The sequence below is a fragment of the Microcebus murinus genome, unplaced genomic scaffold (genome assembly GCF_040939455.1).
Source record: "Microcebus murinus isolate Inina unplaced genomic scaffold, M.murinus_Inina_mat1.0 scaf028_hap2_Mmur4.0, whole genome shotgun sequence".
In the NCBI taxonomy this organism is placed as follows: Eukaryota; Metazoa; Chordata; class Mammalia; order Primates; family Cheirogaleidae; genus Microcebus; species Microcebus murinus.
In genome coordinates this window covers 269,378-283,563 of record NW_027438974.1, presented here as the reverse complement: position 1 = coordinate 283,563, position 14,186 = coordinate 269,378, and the positions used below count along the sequence as shown (strand labels likewise).

The window sequence follows — 14,186 nt, the reverse complement described above, 5'->3', positions numbered from 1 at the left end:
CGCCGGCGCTGACCCACTCGGGGCCGGGCCGGGCTTGTTGAGTTCGCTGGCCGGGTCCCGAGGTCTCCACGGGACTGGGGTGCGGGGCGTGGTGGGCTCGGCGGGGTGGGGGGCTGTCTTCACACACACACAACACACACACACACACACACACACACACACTCACACACACACACACCAGATGCGCCTCCAGCCTCCACGGCTGGACCCGCCAAGGTGGAGACCTCCAGCCGCCCCCCTCTCCTGGCCTCGCCTCCCTCACCTACCCGCCCCCAACCCCAGTGCGCCGCTGCTGACTGCGCATGCGCGGGCGGTCGCCTTTGGCCCCAGGGGCCGCCCTCCAGCACAACCCCTTTCAGCTGCGCCCCCGCCCTGCGTGTGGGCTGCCGCCTATCCGCCCCGGACCAGGGCTGGGGCACAGCGCATAGGGGAGGGGAGCGAGTGTAGGGGCGTCTCTCGGGATGTGTGCCATGGGTGGGGTGTTTTGGGGGGCGCTGGAGAAATCAGTCCCCTCCATCTCCTACCTCTGGAAACCCCCCAAGCCGTTGCAGAACTGCCGGCACCGCTACCGTGGGGGCCGGGACCCTACTCTGTGTCCTCCTGTGGCCCAGTCCAAGGGGCCTGGGCCTGGCCGGGGCCGGATTGGACCCCAACCACCCTGGGGTGTGGACTTGCTAAAACTGGGCGATTAGAGATTTGGTTCCAGCTTCATTGAGGGTCATTTCACTAAGGAAGGCACCGTAAAGACGTTCCTAAGACGTTTGTGAGGGTGGCAACTGAAAGAGAATTTTAAAGCTGACAGAAGAGGCGAGGAAAGGCATAGGAGATTTCCACACCCAGCAAGGAAGCCTTTCCCGAAACGGAAGAAAGAAACGAGCAAACAGAGACACCGGTAGCCCGCCCGGATCAGAGTCTGCTCCTTAGGGCAAGTTCCCTGACCAGATTCACCCGTGGGTCCCGAGCTAGCGGCATTCAGAAGAGCCAGGCCCGCAGCCTACGCAGAAGACACCTGCGCTCCGGTGTCTGTGGCGGCACAATTCACAATTGCAAAGATGTGGAAGCGACCCGAGTGCCCATCGATCCACGAGTGGATTAATAAAATGTGGCGCGTGGACACCACGGAGTGCTATTCGGCTGTGAGAAACGGCGGTGAGAGGGCACCTCCCGTGTTCTCCTGGCCGGAGCTGGAACCCGTTCCAGTAAGCCAAGTATCCCAAGAATGGACACAGGAGCACCACGTGCGCGTGCTCACCGGCAAATTGGTAGGAACCCATGGACACCTGAGTGGACGTAGAGGAATCACCTTCATCGGGTGGGGGTCGGGCGGGTGGGGGGAGGGGATGGGCATCCACACCCATTAGGAATGGGGTGGGTGCGCACCGACTGGGGGATGGGCGCACTTGAAGCTCTGACCAGAGGGGGGAGGCGGGGAGAGGGCAATGTACCTGACCTTAACATTGGGACCCCCACCATACGCTGCTAAAGCATGAGAGATAAATGAAGAAGACAACAGGGGGGAGGGGGGCACGGGCAATACATGGAACCCTAACACTTGTACTCCCATAATCTGCTTGAAAAGAGAGAGAAAAGAAAATGCAATAATCGAGGTAAGAGGCATGTTTTTTTTTTTTTTTTTTTTTGGAGACAGAGTCTCCCTTTGTTGCCCTGGCTAGAGTGAGTGCCATGGCGTCAGCCTAGATCACAGCAACCTCAATCTCCTGGGCTCAAGCAATCCTGCTGCCTCAGCCTCCCAAGTAGCTGGGACTACAGGCATGCGCCACCATGCCCGGCTAATTTTTTTCTATATCTATTAGTTGGCCAATTAATTTCTTTCTATTTATAGTAGAGATGGGGTCTCGCTCTTGCTCAGGCTGGTTTCGAACTCCTGACCTCGAGCAATCCGCCCACCTCGGCCTCCCAGAGTGCTAGGATTACAGGTGTGAGCCAGCACGCCCGGCCAAGAGGCATTTTAAAAAAAAAAAAAATGACTCCGAAAAGAAAAGTAAAAGGAGGCCTGTCGAGCACGTCTGGGTGTGACTGTGCATCCCCCAACATCCGGTGCCACCACCAAAGATTCCTACGTGTAGCCCATAGAACGCCAAAATCAACGGGACGAGTTCTGGTCACAACTCCCTCAAAATGACATCCCGGCCTTCTTCTGCAACTCCCTCCCCTCTCAGACTCTCAAGGTTTCCTCCAGCGTGTCGGTTCCCACAGACCAGACCCTTGGTCTGAGACCCGACAGTCCAGGTGCCACGCCTGCTGCCGCGTGGCGGCGGTGCTGCGGCTTGGGGCAAGAGGAGGCCCCACGGAGCGGGCTGGGGCGCCAGGCACCGCGGCGGGCGCTGAGGGTGGGGGTGACACCCCCCCCCCCGACTGCCGCCGCGCTCTCCGAATGGGGACAGAACAAGAGGCAAAAAAAAAAAAAGCCTACGGCACCCGGTATTCCCAGGCGGTCTCCCATCCAAGTACTAACCAGGCCCGACCCTGCTTAGCTTCCGAGATCAGACGAGATCGGGCGCGTTCAGGGTGGTGTGGCCGTAGACAGCGGAGGGCGCCCCAGCCCCGCTCAAGAAGCCGAGCGTCTCTGCGCTTCCCCGCGCCTCCTCCCGCCCCAGGCCCCGCGCCGGCGCTGACCCACTCGGGGCCGGGCCGGGCTTGTTGAGTTCGCTGGCCGGGTCCCGAGGTCTCCACGGGACTGGGGTGCGGGGCGTGGTGGGCTCGGCGGGGTGGGGGGCTGTCTTCACACACACACAACACACACACACACACACACACTCACACACACACACACCAGATGCGCCTCCAGCCTCCACGGCTGGACCCGCCAAGGTGGAGACCTCCAGCCGCCCCCCTCTCCTGGCCTCGCCTCCCTCACCTACCCGCCCCCAACCCCAGTGCACCGCTGCTGACTGCGCATGCGCGGGCGGTCGCCTTTGGCCCCAGGGGCCGCCCTCCAGCACAACCCCTTTCAGCTGCGCCCCCGCCCTGCGTGTGGGCTGCCGCCTATCCGCCCCGGACCAGGGCTGGGGCACAGCGCGTAGGGGAGGGGAGCGAGTGTAGGGGCGTCTCTCGGGATGTGTGCCATGGGTGGGGTGTTTTGGGGGGCGCTGGAGAAATCAGTCCCCTCCATCTCCTACCTCTGGAAACCCCCCAAGCCGTTGCAGAACTGCCGGCACCGCTACCGTGGGGGCCGGGACCCTACTCTGTGTCCTCCTGTGGCCCAGTCCAAGGGGCCTGGGCCTGGCCGGGGCCGGATTGGACCCCAACCACCCTGGGGTGTGGACTTGCTAAAACTGGGCGATTAGAGATTTGGTTCCAGCTTCATTGAGGGTCATTTCACTAAGGAAGGCACCGTAAAGACGTTCCTAAGACGTTTGTGAGGGTGGCAACTGAAAGAGAATTTTAAAGCTGACAGAAGAGGCGAGGAAAGGCATAGGAGATTTCCACACCCAGCAAGGAAGCCTTTCCCGAAACGGAAGAAAGAAACGAGCAAACAGAGACACCGGTAGCCCGCCCGGATCAGAGTCTGCTCCTTAGGGCAAGTTCCCTGACCAGATTCACCCGTGGGTCGCGAGCTAGCGGCATTCAGAAGAGCCAGGCCCGCAGCCTACGCAGAAGACACCTGCGCTCGGGTGTCTGTGGCGGCACAATTCACAATTGCAAAGATGTGGAAGCGACCCGAGTGCCCATCGATCCACGAGTGGATTAATAAAATGTGGCGCGTGTACACCACGGAGTGCTATTCGGCTGTGAGAAACGGCGGTGAGAGGGCACCTCCCGTGTTCTCCTGGCCGGAGCTGGAACCCGTTCCAGTAAGCCAAGTATCCCAAGAATGGACACAGGAGCACCACGTGCGCGTGCTCACCGGCAAATTGGTAGGAACCCATGGACACCTGAGTGGACGTAGAGGAATCACCTTCATCGGGTGGGGGTCGGGCGGGTGGGGGGAGGGGATGGGCATCCACACCCATTAGGAATGGGGTGGGTGCGCACCGACTGGGGGATGGGCGCACTTGAAGCTCTGACCAGAGGGGGGAGGCGGGGAGAGGGCAATGTACCTGACCTTAACATTGGGACCCCCACCATACGCTGCTAAAGCATGAGAGATAAATGAAGAAGACAACAGGGGGGAGGGGGGCACGGGCAATACATGGAACCCTAACACTTGTACTCCCATAATCTGCTTGAAAAGAGAGAGAAAAGAAAATGCAATAATCGAGGTAAGAGGCATGTTTTTTTTTTTTTTTTTTTTTTGGAGACAGAGTCTCCCTTTGTTGCCCTGGCTAGAGTGAGTGCCATGGCGTCAGCCTAGATCACAGCAACCTCAATCTCCTGGGCTCAAGCAATCCTGCTGCCTCAGCCTCCCAAGTAGCTGGGACTACAGGCATGCGCCACCATGCCCGGCTAATTTTTTTCTATATCTATTAGTTGGCCAATTAATTTCTTTCTATTTATAGTAGAGATGGGGTCTCGCTCTTGCTCAGGCTGGTTTCGAACTCCTGACCTCGAGCAATCCGCCCACCTCGGCCTCCCAGAGTGCTAGGATTACAGGTGTGAGCCAGCACGCCCGGCCAAGAGGCATTTTAAAAAAAAAAAAAATGACTCCGAAAAGAAAAGTAAAAGGAGGCCTGTCGAGCACGTCTGGGTGTGACTGTGCATCCCCCAACATCCGGTGCCACCACCAAAGATTCCTACGTGTAGCCCATAGAACGCCAAAATCAACGGGACGAGTTCTGGTCACAACTCCCTCAAAATGACATCCCGGCCTTCTTCTGCAACTCCCTCCCCTCTCAGACTCTCAAGGTTTCCTCCAGCGTGTCGGTTCCCACAGACCAGACCCTTGGTCTGAGACCCGACAGTCCAGGTGCCACGCCTGCTGCCGCGTGGCGGCGGTGCTGCGGCTTGGGGCAAGAGGAGGCCCCACGGAGCGGGCTGGGGCGCCAGGCACCGCGGGCGGGCGCTGAGGGTGGGGGTGACACCCCCCCCCCCCCGACTGCCGCCGCGCTCTCCGAATGGGGACAGAACAAGAGGCAAAAAAAAAGAAGCCTACGGCACCCGGTATTCCCAGGCGGTCTCCCATCCAAGTACTAACCAGGCCCGACCCTGCTTAGCTTCCGAGATCAGACGAGATCGGGCGCGTTCAGGGTGGTGTGGCCGTAGACAGCGGAGGGCGCCCCAGCCCCGCTCAAGAAGCCGAGCGTCTCTGCGCTTCCCCGCGCCTCCTCCCGCCCCAGGCCCCGCGCCGGCGCTGACCCACTCGGGGCCGGGCCGGGCTTGTTGAGTTCGCTGGCCGGGTCCCGAGGTCTCCACGGGACTGGGGTGCGGGGCGTGGTGGGCTCGGCGGGGTGGGGGGCTGTCTTCACACACACACAACACACACACACACACACACACACTCACACACACACACACCAGATGCGCCTCCAGCCTCCACGGCTGGACCCGCCAAGGTGGAGACCTCCAGCCGCCCCCCTCTCCTGGCCTCGCCTCCCTCACCTACCCGCCCCCAACCCCAGTGCGCCGCTGCTGACTGCGCATGCGCGGGCGGTCGCCTTTGGCCCCAGGGGCCGCCCTCCAGCACAACCCCTTTCAGCTGCGCCCCCGCCCTGCGTGTGGGCTGCCGCCTATCCGCCCCGGACCAGGGCTGGGGCACAGCGCATAGGGGAGGGGAGCGAGTGTAGGGGCGTCTCTCGGGATGTGTGCCATGGGTGGGGTGTTTTGGGGGGCGCTGGAGAAATCAGTCCCCTCCATCTCCTACCTCTGGAAACCCCCCAAGCCGTTGCAGAACTGCCGGCACCGCTACCGTGGGGGCCGGGACCCTACTCTGTGTCCTCCTGTGGCCCAGTCCAAGGGGCCTGGGCCTGGCCGGGGCCGGATTGGACCCCAACCACCCTGGGGTGTGGACTTGCTAAAACTGGGCGATTAGAGATTTGGTTCCAGCTTCATTGAGGGTCATTTCACTAAGGAAGGCACCGTAAAGACGTTCCTAAGACGTTTGTGAGGGTGGCAACTGAAAGAGAATTTTAAAGCTGACAGAAGAGGCGAGGAAAGGCATAGGAGATTTCCACACCCAGCAAGGAAGCCTTTCCCGAAACGGAAGAAAGAAACGAGCAAACAGAGACACCGGTAGCCCGCCCGGATCAGAGTCTGCTCCTTAGGGCAAGTTCCCTGACCAGATTCACCCGTGGGTCGCGAGCTAGCGGCATTCAGAAGAGCCAGGCCCGCAGCCTACGCAGAAGACACCTGCGCTCGGGTGTCTGTGGCGGCACAATTCACAATTGCAAAGATGTGGAAGCGACCCGAGTGCCCATCGATCCACGAGTGGATTAATAAAATGTGGCGCGTGGACACCACGGAGTGCTATTCGGCTGTGAGAAACGGCGGTGAGAGGGCACCTCCCGTGTTCTCCTGGCCGGAGCTGGAACCCGTTCCAGTAAGCCAAGTATCCCAAGAATGGACACAGGAGCACCACGTGCGCGTGCTCACCGGCAAATTGGTAGGAACCCATGGACACCTGAGTGGACGTAGAGGAATCACCTTCATCGGGTGGGGGTCGGGCGGGTGGGGGGAGGGGATGGGCATCCACACCCATTAGGAATGGGGTGGGTGCGCACCGACTGGGGGATGGGCGCACTTGAAGCTCTGACCAGAGGGGGGAGGCGGGGAGAGGGCAATGTACCTGACCTTAACATTGGGACCCCCACCATACGCTGCTAAAGCATGAGAGATAAATGAAGAAGACAACAGGGGGGAGGGGGGCACGGGCAATACATGGAACCCTAACACTTGTACTCCCATAATCTGCTTGAAAAGAGAGAGAAAAGAAAATGCAATAATCGAGGTAAGAGGCATGTTTTTTTTTTTTTTTTTTTTTTTGGAGACAGAGTCTCCCTTTGTTGCCCTGGCTAGAGTGAGTGCCATGGCGTCAGCCTAGATCACAGCAACCTCAATCTCCTGGGCTCAAGCAATCCTGCTGCCTCAGCCTCCCAAGTAGCTGGGACTACAGGCATGCGCCACCATGCCCGGCTAATTTTTTTCTATATCTATTAGTTGGCCAATTAATTTCTTTCTATTTATAGTAGAGATGGGGTCTCGCTCTTGCTCAGGCTGGTTTCGAACTCCTGACCTCGAGCAATCCGCCCACCTCGGCCTCCCAGAGTGCTAGGATTACAGGTGTGAGCCAGCACGCCCGGCCAAGAGGCATTTTAAAAAAAAAAAAAATGACTCCGAAAAGAAAAGTAAAAGGAGGCCTGTCGAGCACGTCTGGGTGTGACTGTGCATCCCCCAACATCCGGTGCCACCACCAAAGATTCCTACGTGTAGCCCATAGAACGCCAAAATCAACGGGACGAGTTCTGGTCACAACTCCCTCAAAATGACATCCCGGCCTTCTTCTGCAACTCCCTCCCCTCTCAGACTCTCAAGGTTTCCTCCAGCGTGTCGGTTCCCACAGACCAGACCCTTGGTCTGAGACCCGACAGTCCAGGTGCCACGCCTGCTGCCGCGTGGCGGCGGTGCTGCGGCTTGGGGCAAGAGGAGGCCCCACGGAGCGGGCTGGGGCGCCAGGCACCGCGGGCGGGCGCTGAGGGTGGGGGTGACACCCCCCCCCCCCGACTGCCGCCGCGCTCTCCGAATGGGGACAGAACAAGAGGCAAAAAAAAAGAAGCCTACGGCACCCGGTATTCCCAGGCGGTCTCCCATCCAAGTACTAACCAGGCCCGACCCTGCTTAGCTTCCGAGATCAGACGAGATCGGGCGCGTTCAGGGTGGTGTGGCCGTAGACAGCGGAGGGCGCCCCAGCCCCGCTCAAGAAGCCGAGCGTCTCTGCGCTTCCCCGCGCCTCCTCCCGCCCCAGGCCCCGCGCCGGCGCTGACCCACTCGGGGCCGGGCCGGGCTTGTTGAGTTCGCTGGCCGGGTCCCGAGGTCTCCACGGGACTGGGGTGCGGGGCGTGGTGGGCTCGGCGGGGTGGGGGGCTGTCTTCACACACACACAACACACACACACACACACACACACTCACACACACACACACCAGATGCGCCTCCAGCCTCCACGGCTGGACCCGCCAAGGTGGAGACCTCCAGCCGCCCCCCTCTCCTGGCCTCGCCTCCCTCACCTACCCGCCCCCAACCCCAGTGCGCCGCTGCTGACTGCGCATGCGCGGGCGGTCGCCTTTGGCCCCAGGGGCCGCCCTCCAGCACAACCCCTTTCAGCTGCGCCCCCGCCCTGCGTGTGGGCTGCCGCCTATCCGCCCCGGACCAGGGCTGGGGCACAGCGCATAGGGGAGGGGAGCGAGTGTAGGGGCGTCTCTCGGGATGTGTGCCATGGGTGGGGTGTTTTGGGGGGCGCTGGAGAAATCAGTCCCCTCCATCTCCTACCTCTGGAAACCCCCCAAGCCGTTGCAGAACTGCCGGCACCGCTACCGTGGGGGCCGGGACCCTACTCTGTGTCCTCCTGTGGCCCAGTCCAAGGGGCCTGGGCCTGGCCGGGGCCGGATTGGACCCCAACCACCCTGGGGTGTGGACTTGCTAAAACTGGGCGATTAGAGATTTGGTTCCAGCTTCATTGAGGGTCATTTCACTAAGGAAGGCACCGTAAAGACGTTCCTAAGACGTTTGTGAGGGTGGCAACTGAAAGAGAATTTTAAAGCTGACAGAAGAGGCGAGGAAAGGCATAGGAGATTTCCACACCCAGCAAGGAAGCCTTTCCCGAAACGGAAGAAAGAAACGAGCAAACAGAGACACCGGTAGCCCGCCCGGATCAGAGTCTGCTCCTTAGGGCAAGTTCCCTGACCAGATTCACCCGTGGGTCGCGAGCTAGCGGCATTCAGAAGAGCCAGGCCCGCAGCCTACGCAGAAGACACCTGCGCTCCGGTGTCTGTGGCGGCACAATTCACAATTGCAAAGATGTGGAAGCGACCCGAGTGCCCATCGATCCACGAGTGGATTAATAAAATGTGGCGCGTGGACACCACGGAGTGCTATTCGGCTGTGAGAAACGGCGGTGAGAGGGCACCTCCCGTGTTCTCCTGGCCGGAGCTGGAACCCGTTCCAGTAAGCCAAGTATCCCAAGAATGGACACAGGAGCACCACGTGCGCGTGCTCACCGGCAAATTGGTAGGAACCCATGGACACCTGAGTGGACGTAGAGGAATCACCTTCATCGGGTGGGGGTCGGGCGGGTGGGGGGAGGGGATGGGCATCCACACCCATTAGGAATGGGGTGGGTGCGCACCGACTGGGGGATGGGCGCACTTGAAGCTCTGACCAGAGGGGGGAGGCGGGGAGAGGGCAATGTACCTGACCTTAACATTGGGACCCCCACCATACGCTGCTAAAGCATGAGAGATAAATGAAGAAGACAACAGGGGGGAGGGGGGCACGGGCAATACATGGAACCCTAACACTTGTACTCCCATAATCTGCTTGAAAAGAGAGAGAAAAGAAAATGCAATAATCGAGGTAAGAGGCATGTTTTTTTTTTTTTTTTTTTTTTTGGAGACAGAGTCTCCCTTTGTTGCCCTGGCTAGAGTGAGTGCCATGGCGTCAGCCTAGCTCACAGCAACCTCAATCTCCTGGGCTCAAGCAATCCTGCTGCCTCAGCCTCCCAAGTAGCTGGGACTACAGGCATGCGCCACCATGCCCGGCTAATTTTTTTCTATATCTATTAGTTGGCCAATTAATTTCTTTCTATTTATAGTAGAGATGGGGTCTCGCTCTTGCTCAGGCTGGTTTCGAACTCCTGACCTCGAGCAATCCGCCCACCTCGGCCTCCCAGAGTGCTAGGATTACAGGTGTGAGCCAGCACGCCCGGCCAAGAGGCATTTTAAAAAAAAAAAAAATGACTCCGAAAAGAAAAGTAAAAGGAGGCCTGTCGAGCACGTCTGGGTGTGACTGTGCATCCCCCAACATCCGGTGCCACCACCAAAGATTCCTACGTGTAGCCCATAGAACGCCAAAATCAACGGGACGAGTTCTGGTCACAACTCCCTCAAAATGACATCCCGGCCTTCTTCTGCAACTCCCTCCCCTCTCAGACTCTCAAGGTTTCCTCCAGCGTGTCGGTTCCCACAGACCAGACCCTTGGTCTGAGACCCGACAGTCCAGGTGCCACGCCTGCTGCCGCGTGGCGGCGGTGCTGCGGCTTGGGGCAAGAGGAGGCCCCACGGAGCGGGCTGGGGCGCCAGGCACCGCGGGCGGGCGCTGAGGGTGGGGGTGACACCCCCCCCCCCCCCGACTGCCGCCGCGCTCTCCGAATGGGGACAGAACAAGAGGCAAAAAAAAAAAAAGCCTACGGCACCCGGTATTCCCAGGCGGTCTCCCATCCAAGTACTAAGCAGGCCCGACCCTGCTTAGCTTCCGAGATCAGACGAGATCGGGCGCGTTCAGGGTGGTGTGGCCGTAGACAGCGGAGGGCGCCCCAGCCCCGCTCAAGAAGCCGAGCGTCTCTGCGCTTCCCCGCGCCTCCTCCCGCCCCAGGCCCCGCGCCGGCGCTGACCCACTCGGGGCCGGGCCGGGCTTGTTGAGTTCGCTGGCCGGGTCCCGAGGTCTCCACGGGACTGGGGTGCGGGGCGTGGTGGGCTCGGCGGGGTGGGGGGCTGTCTTCACACACACACAACACACACACACACACACACACACTCACACACACACACACCAGATGCGCCTCCAGCCTCCACGGCTGGACCCGCCAAGGTGGAGACCTCCAGCCGCCCCCCTCTCCTGGCCTCGCCTCCCTCACCTACCCGCCCCCAACCCCAGTGCGCCGCTGCTGACTGCGCATGCGCGGGCGGTCGCCTTTGGCCCCAGGGGCCGCCCTCCAGCACAACCCCTTTCAGCTGCGCCCCCGCCCTGCGTGTGGGCTGCCGCCTATCCGCCCCGGACCAGGGCTGGGGCACAGCGCATAGGGGAGGGGAGCGAGTGTAGGGGCGTCTCTCGGGATGTGTGCCATGGGTGGGGTGTTTTGGGGGGCGCTGGAGAAATCAGTCCCCTCCATCTCCTACCTCTGGAAACCCCCCAAGCCGTTGCAGAACTGCCGGCACCGCTACCGTGGGGGCCGGGACCCTACTCTGTGTCCTCCTGTGGCCCAGTCCAAGGGGCCTGGGCCTGGCCGGGGCCGGATTGGACCCCAACCACCCTGGGGTGTGGACTTGCTAAAACTGGGCGATTAGAGATTTGGTTCCAGCTTCATTGAGGGTCATTTCACTAAGGAAGGCACCGTAAAGACGTTCCTAAGACGTTTGTGAGGGTGGCAACTGAAAGAGAATTTTAAAGCTGACAGAAGAGGCGAGGAAAGGCATAGGAGATTTCCACACCCAGCAAGGAAGCCTTTCCCGAAACGGAAGAAAGAAACGAGCAAACAGAGACACCGGTAGCCCGCCCGGATCAGAGTCTGCTCCTTAGGGCAAGTTCCCTGACCAGATTCACCCGTGGGTCGCGAGCTAGCGGCATTCAGAAGAGCCAGGCCCGCAGCCTACGCAGAAGACACCTGCGCTCCGGTGTCTGTGGCGGCACAATTCACAATTGCAAAGATGTGGAAGCGACCCGAGTGCCCATCGATCCACGAGTGGATTAATAAAATGTGGCGCGTGGACACCACGGAGTGCTATTCGGCTGTGAGAAACGGCGGTGAGAGGGCACCTCCCGTGTTCTCCTGGCCGGAGCTGGAACCCGTTCCAGTAAGCCAAGTATCCCAAGAATGGACACAGGAGCACCACGTGCGCGTGCTCACCGGCAAATTGGTAGGAACCCATGGACACCTGAGTGGACGTAGAGGAATCACCTTCATCGGGTGGGGGTCGGGCGGGTGGGGGGAGGGGATGGGCATCCACACCCATTAGGAATGGGGTGGGTGCGCACCGACTGGGGGATGGGCGCACTTGAAGCTCTGACCAGAGGGGGGAGGCGGGGAGAGGGCAATGTACCTGACCTTAACATTGGGACCCCCACCATACGCTGCTAAAGCATGAGAGATAAATGAAGAAGACAACAGGGGGGAGGGGGGCACGGGCAATACATGGAACCCTAACACTTGTACTCCCATAATCTGCTTGAAAAGAGAGAGAAAAGAAAATGCAATAATCGAGGTAAGAGGCATGTTTTTTTTTTTTTTTTTTTTTTTGGAGACAGAGTCTCCCTTTGTTGCCCTGGCTAGAGTGAGTGCCATGGCGTCAGCCTAGATCACAGCAACCTCAATCTCCTGGGCTCAAGCAATCCTGCTGCCTCAGCCTCCCAAGTAGCTGGGACTACAGGCATGCGCCACCATGCCCGGCTAATTTTTTTCTATATCTATTAGTTGGCCAATTAATTTCTTTCTATTTATAGTAGAGATGGGGTCTCGCTCTTGCTCAGGCTGGTTTCGAACTCCTGACCTCGAGCAATCCGCCCACCTCGGCCTCCCAGAGTGCTAGGATTACAGGTGTGAGCCAGCACGCCCGGCCAAGAGGCATTTTAAAAAAAAAAAAAATGACTCCGAAAAGAAAAGTAAAAGGAGGCCTGTCGAGCACGTCTGGGTGTGACTGTGCATCCCCCAACATCCGGTGCCACCACCAAAGATTCCTACGTGTAGCCCATAGAACGCCAAAATCAACGGGACGAGTTCTGGTCACAACTCCCTCAAAATGACATCCCGGCCTTCTTCTGCAACTCCCTCCCCTCTCAGACTCTCAAGGTTTCCTCCAGCGTGTCGGTTCCCACAGACCAGACCCTTGGTCTGAGACCCGACAGTCCAGGTGCCACGCCTGCTGCCGCGTGGCGGCGGTGCTGCGGCTTGGGGCAAGAGGAGGCCCCACGGAGCGGGCTGGGGCGCCAGGCACCGCGGCGGGCGCTGAGGGTGGGGGTGACACCCCCCCCCCCGACTGCCGCCGCGCTCTCCGAATGGGGACAGAACAAGAGGCAAAAAAAAAAAAAGCCTACGGCACCCGGTATTCCCAGGCGGTCTCCCATCCAAGTACTAACCAGGCCCGACCCTGCTTAGCTTCCGAGATCAGACGAGATCGGGCGCGTTCAGGGTGGTGTGGCCGTAGACAGCGGAGGGCGCCCCAGCCCCGCTCAAGAAGCCGAGCGTCTCTGCGCTTCCCCGCGCCTCCTCCCGCCCCAGGCCCCGCGCCGGCGCTGACCCACTCGGGGCCGGGCCGGGCTTGTTGAGTTCGCTGGCCGGGTCCCGAGGTCTCCACGGGACTGGGGTGCGGGGCGTGGTGGGCTCGGCGGGGTGGGGGGCTGTCTTCACACACACACAACACACACACACACACACACACTCACACACACACACACCAGATGCGCCTCCAGCCTCCACGGCTGGACCCGCCAAGGTGGAGACCTCCAGCCGCCCCCCTCTCCTGGCCTCGCCTCCCTCACCTACCCGCCCCCAACCCCAGTGCACCGCTGCTGACTGCGCATGCGCGGGCGGTCGCCTTTGGCCCCAGGGGCCGCCCTCCAGCACAACCCCTTTCAGCTGCGCCCCCGCCCTGCGTGTGGGCTGCCGCCTATCCGCCCCGGACCAGGGCTGGGGCACAGCGCGTAGGGGAGGGGAGCGAGTGTAGGGGCGTCTCTCGGGATGTGTGCCATGGGTGGGGTGTTTTGGGGGGCGCTGGAGAAATCAGTCCCCTCCATCTCCTACCTCTGGAAACCCCCCAAGCCGTTGCAGAACTGCCGGCACCGCTACCGTGGGGGCCGGGACCCTACTCTGTGTCCTCCTGTGGCCCAGTCCAAGGGGCCTGGGCCTGGCCGGGGCCGGATTGGACCCCAACCACCCTGGGGTGTGGACTTGCTAAAACTGGGCGATTAGAGATTTGGTTCCAGCTTCATTGAGGGTCATTTCACTAAGGAAGGCACCGTAAAGACGTTCCTAAGACGTTTGTGAGGGTGGCAACTGAAAGAGAATTTTAAAGCTGACAGAAGAGGCGAGGAAAGGCATAGGAGATTTCCACACCCAGCAAGGAAGCCTTTCCCGAAACGGAAGAAAGAAACGAGCAAACAGAGACACCGGTAGCCCGCCCGGATCAGAGTCTGCTCCTTAGGGCAAGTTCCCTGACCAGATTCACCCGTGGGTCGCGAGCTAGCGGCATTCAGAAGAGCCAGGCCCGCAGCCTACGCAGAAGACACCTGCGCTCGGGTGTCTGTGGCGGCACAATTCACAATTGCAAAGATGTGGAAGCGACCCGAGTGCCCATCGATCCACG

General features: G+C 60.3%; 5 non-coding genes across 5 annotated transcripts; all 5 read right to left on the bottom strand.

The window, feature by feature from the left end:
* Positions 1 to 2,427: 2,427 nt before the first annotated feature.
* Positions 2,428 to 2,546, bottom strand: LOC142868230 (5S ribosomal RNA). The gene has a single exon (XR_012917315.1). It is a non-coding gene; the product is annotated as a 5S ribosomal RNA (ribosomal RNA).
* A 2,500-nt stretch (positions 2,547 to 5,046) lies between these two features.
* LOC142868229 (5S ribosomal RNA) lies at positions 5,047 to 5,165 on the bottom strand. Its single transcript, XR_012917314.1, has one exon. It is a non-coding gene; the product is annotated as a 5S ribosomal RNA (ribosomal RNA).
* Positions 5,166 to 7,667: 2,502 nt separating this feature from the next.
* LOC142868228 (5S ribosomal RNA) lies at positions 7,668 to 7,786 on the bottom strand. Its single transcript, XR_012917313.1, has one exon. It is a non-coding gene; the product is annotated as a 5S ribosomal RNA (ribosomal RNA).
* Positions 7,787 to 10,291: 2,505 nt separating this feature from the next.
* On the bottom strand, positions 10,292 to 10,410 carry LOC142868239 (5S ribosomal RNA). The gene has a single exon (XR_012917324.1). It is a non-coding gene; the product is annotated as a 5S ribosomal RNA (ribosomal RNA).
* Positions 10,411 to 12,911: 2,501 nt separating this feature from the next.
* Positions 12,912 to 13,030, bottom strand: LOC142868227 (5S ribosomal RNA). The gene has a single exon (XR_012917312.1). It is a non-coding gene; the product is annotated as a 5S ribosomal RNA (ribosomal RNA).
* Between the last annotated feature and the right edge of the window lie 1,156 nt (positions 13,031 to 14,186).